Source organism: Cricetulus griseus, chromosome 6 (genome assembly GCF_003668045.3).
Source record: "Cricetulus griseus strain 17A/GY chromosome 6, alternate assembly CriGri-PICRH-1.0, whole genome shotgun sequence".
Classification (NCBI taxonomy): Eukaryota; Metazoa; Chordata; class Mammalia; order Rodentia; family Cricetidae; genus Cricetulus; species Cricetulus griseus.
This window is the reverse complement of record NC_048599.1, coordinates 40,590,124-40,595,357: the sequence shown is the minus strand read 5'-3', so window position 1 is coordinate 40,595,357 and position 5,234 is coordinate 40,590,124.

Genomic DNA, 5,234 nt, shown 5'->3' with positions numbered 1-5,234 from the left:
TGACAAATGGGATTTCTCTCTGTTGCTGACTTCTCTGATGGAGCAGTCACTGTATTATCAAACCCACAGCTGGATTTAAGGCTGCTGAGGGCTGCAGGCTTGTTCTGAGTCAGTACTGTCCATCTTTCTTCTGGTTTACACTTTGGAAGCAGCTCTCAAAGTACTCAGTAGCTGAGGCTATGTTTAGCTTTTTTTCTGTGTTATGCATCATTTTTCTCCTCTTTCTTAGTATCTTTTCACTTTCTTTGGAGATTTCTGAAGATATTTCTTATTTCTCTCTCTCTCTTTTGGGAAAATGTCTATTTTTTCCTTACTCTGACTCTCTCATTCATTTTCTAACACAGAAGCAAACCACAGTCCACCTTTCCTGGTACCTAGTTTGATTTATTCTTTGTAGCAGTTCAGAAAGACTAATACATGTGAGTGGGATGACTATGGTGGTCATAGGCTCTCTCAGAGTCATCTTTGAAATAAGCTTAAGTAATAGAGAAAAGGTTTCTGGATTCCTAAAAACTTAATGTTATCTTCTAATTTGGCTAATAAAAGACTGATGCAGGGAAACATCAATTGGAAAACCATGGCAATTCTCCCATTTTGTAATCTGGGATAAAGGACTTTTGTAAGAGTCAAATGAGACCTGACATTTCCAACTTCATTCTTCTGCTTCATACCTGATAGACTCAACTTAAAATTACTATTTCTACCAAGATTAATTACCAGAATATAGTCCCCTGAAATGTGTTCACCTCTTTAGATAATAATGCATATGTTACACAGTATTGAAGATATAGTTACACACACACACACACACACACACACACACACACAACACACACACATATATATATATATATATATATATATATATATATATATATATATATATTTGAGAGTATGGAAAGATCTTTTGGCTGTTGTCTTTTATGTCTTTCAAATTTTTCCTAGAATATATATTAATCTTGATAATAACAAAATTAAAATGAGGAAAAATTTATGTTCAAAGGGGACACATAAAATGAACACAAGAAGAGAAGAAAGGGAAATAAAAATTGACCTAGTAGCTGAATCTGCTGAACACCAGAACAGGGCTCAGGGGACTCCTCATGGGATGGGTATCAGGCTCCATTATCCATGGTCCCTATAATTTGCTACATAAAGAGAAAAGAAACATGATTGAATAGCTCTGAGACTCAGGAAATTGTCCTATATATTCATATTTTCTAGATATGTAACTATGAATGAGTAATTTCTCTCTCTCTCTCTCTCTCTCTCTCTCTCTCTCTCTCTCTCTCAAACTTATTTTGCTTATCTGTAATACAGGAATACCACCAACCATAACTGGTCTCTTCAGTGGATCATGTAAAAATCACAGTTATTAACATGACATAGATAATAGAGATATTTAAATATACAGTAGTGGTTGCAACCACTTTTTGTCTCTGTGAGTATAATGAATGGAAATACTCTCACCAGTGCTACTCCTGGATCATATACTTAGCTCCTAGTCTCTATTCCTCTTACCCTGTCAAACTGCATATGACACACTCTATATCTGCCATACACCACACACTGTATCTTCCTCCATGAAGCAGATCTGTGGCTGCTCCTATTGATAGAAGCCTGTCTTGCCGCTCAGTGGCCAACCCTACCTTTCTCATCCTTGGATTCACCTGCTGTCACCTGCACTGGTCAGTTCAGATCCATTGCATTGAAACTCTTGTCTGCTCTGAGAATTCTGTACACAATAGATGTTCAATTAAAAAGAGCTGAGTTTATATTGGAATAATAGTTTCTAAAACCATTGTGTAACATTCCTTTACACTCTGTGAATACATGTCACTGTGACTGGTTTAATAAAAAGTTAAATGATCATAATCTAGGCAGAATTTGGTGGAGGGGCAGAGAGAGTACTGGGAAGGAGAGAGACACTGGTAGTCACCAGCCAGACAAGAACAATTCAAACACGAAAAAATAGGATAGAGGAAAAATTCATGTGCTTCAATATAGATCAATAAAAAATATGAGTTAATTTAAGTAGTAAGAGCTAGTTAGTAACAAGCCTAAGCTATCAGCCAAGCTTTCATAATTAATAAGAAGTATCTGTGTGATTATTTGAGAGTTGGCAGGCAGGGAGGAAAAATTCCAACTAAACAAAATATGACTTCTTTACTTGATCCTCTCAACTCTCTATTAGTTTTAACCTTAAAGGCTTTGACTGATGCTAATATTTATATAAATAACTGGATTTGTTTTTGTAATCTTTGACTCATATTTTTCCATGAAAATTGCACTCTGCATCATTTTTGTGTGAGCATTGACAAGATAACTTATTAGATGTTATGAATAACAAACTCATTTATTTTCAGATCTTCATTAGTAAATACTTTGTTTTGAGGCTGATTCTAAATGCACTTTTAGATTTTTAATTAGATATTATTTTACCTGCTCAAACACACTTTACAATTGATATCATATAAACATCAAAATTAGTTTATAATGTAAGCATGTTATATTTAATACATATAGCTATAGTTTCACAGGTTATTATAAATTTTAATCAATATCATCATCAGTATTATTATGTATGCATCTCCTCAAAAGAAATCAAAAGAGATTTCCTAGAGTACAGCTGAAGTAACAAGAAGAGTTATAAAATAAGACTTTATAAATTTTGTCTGTCCTCCACTGACCCCCACATGGTTTTGTTTGTTTTTATTATGAGGTAAAACACTTGGCTTGCTTTTTCTCTCCAACAGAGGCTCCTCAGTGCAGGCTCTGTCATTAGCACAGGGCCTGCACTGGGGAGCCTGAAGGAAGTCAGAAGGATTAAGACATGGTTGGATTACACATGAAGAGTCTGACTGGAAAAGAAATTCCATTATCACCACTTGGGAAGCTGAGTTTCTTTCTTCACATCAAAGGAGCAGAAGAGGGAGAAAGGAGAAGTTTTCAGAACGGATCTCCTTTCATTTCCACTTCAGTTAACTGTGATTGTGTGTTCAGTACATTCTATACTCTCAGACCCTGAAAGAGCTTGAAGCTGACTTTCCCACACTGGGAACTTAACTGGAGCAGACCTGACAAGAAAAGACAGGAGCCTCAATGGACACAGCTTGTACAGAGAGGGATATTTTTAATCTAAAATTTGCTTATTTTTCTAAAGAAAAATAAAAAACTTTCTCCCGATGAGTTAAGTTTTAAAGTGTGAAAAATGTTGACATTTTTCTTTACACATCACAAGTTTGCTGTGTTTATTTTTATTTTTATTTTTCAGCTAACATAATCCTCCTATGTTGAATCATGTAGGCAATACTCGGATTCTGTCAAAACCCCTGGGCTATTACCATGGTTTCAAAACTTCTAGCACTCCAGTGAGCTTACCCAGGGCACAGTTTCCCTGTCGTGTGAATTGCTGCAAAAATTAAAATGCAGCTGATGCTAGAACTCTGTTGACAAGCTGATGAGGTCCATGTCCTCAGAGTTCCTCACAAGTCTCACTCAACCTGTCAGAGTAATCTCTATACCTGCTCTAAACTGCTGCCTGGGGAGAAAATTAGGACCTCACAAGCACCTGAAAAAGTTGTGAACAAAAGACAACAAGCATGGGCAAATAAGGAATGTGTGAGCACAATAACATCTTAAGATGGTAAAATGGACCGGTGAGTTTAGATGCTATGTCTGATGTGAGGGGAAATGACAACATGGGCAGTTCCACACATCATTGAAGGGAATGTATGGAATTAGTATTCTCATCAATCCAGCACTAAAATTTCTACTGTGAAACAAACATTGCCAAGGGGTTGAGCTCATTGATAACCCTAATCACTCTGGAAGCTAAGGCAAGAGCAATGCCAGTCCAAGTCCAGCCTGGGTTACAGAGTCTTGTCAAGGCATTCCCTGGTAGACAGGGAGACTGGAAAAGCAACCAAAGCTACTTGACTACCATATCCCTTCAATGTTCTATAGAAAGCAAAAGACAGAGAGAAAAGTCCAAAGCTCGTCTTCTGTGCCTCCAGGTTTTTCTTCTTCAGCAGAAAGTCACCCTTTCAGATATCAGGACAACCTGGGAGCCCAACAGAAATGCAGACTCCACCATTCTTTGAACCAGAAATTCTGGCCCTTTGTGCATCAATCTGTGTTTCCATAGGCTTGCCATATGTTCCTAATGAAAACAGAGGTTTAAAAGTTACTGCTTTTGTACACATAATGAGTCTATTAGTCTGTTTTAATTTCTTTTCAACATCAAAGAACATGCCCCTATATCTACATTTTCTGATAAAATAAAACTCCCCTTGTCCTTAGAACCTTCAAATATCTTTCCCTTTCACTTCTTTAACAGAACTAGTCTGTTGTTAAATGTTGTCTTCATAGAAAACAGCAATAAAGAAAATCCAAGTCTTCATTCCCCACGAACACACTAACTTAGCAATTAAAGCCCTTACAAGAACTCTAAGTACCACTTTAAAAGCTTCAGCACACCATGCATTTCAAAATTAAGAGCAGACCCACTGAAATGGGTTGGGGTGGGAAAGTCATCTTGTATCATTCATAACAATTCTTCCAAACTAGTCCAGCATGGAGCAGTGAGGAGTAAAAGTCAACTTTTGGCTTCTCCACCAGGGAAAGAAGAATGGAACAATGTTCAACATTCTGGTTTTTGGAGGACTGCCCAAGAGATTGGATTTATCTCACCCTATTAAGAGACCACTTAGGAAATCAGTATGGAGGTTGATAAGGAAAATGGGAATCAGTCTATCTCAAGATCCAGCAATTCCTCTCTTGGGCATATATCCAAATAATGCACGTCCATACAAAAAGGACATATGTTCAACGATGTTCATAGCAGCATTATTTGTAATAGCCAGAACCTGGAAGCAACCTAAATGCCCCTCCACTGAAAATGGATAGAAAAAAATGTGGTACATTTACACAATGGAATACTGCTCAGCATAAAAAAGCAACGAAATCTTGAAATTTGCTGGCAAATGGATGGAACTAGAAGAAACCATCCTGAGTGTAACCCAGTCACAAAAAGACAAATATTATACGTACTCACTCATATAGGAAATTTAGACATAAAGCAAAGGATTACCAGCCTACAATCCTCATCACCAATGGAAGTAGGAAACAGGAAGGACTCTAAGAGAAAAATGTATGGACCCCGGAGAATGGGAAGGGGCAGGATCACCCGAGCTAATTGGGAGCATGAGGGTAGGGGAGAGGGAGCTGGGAAA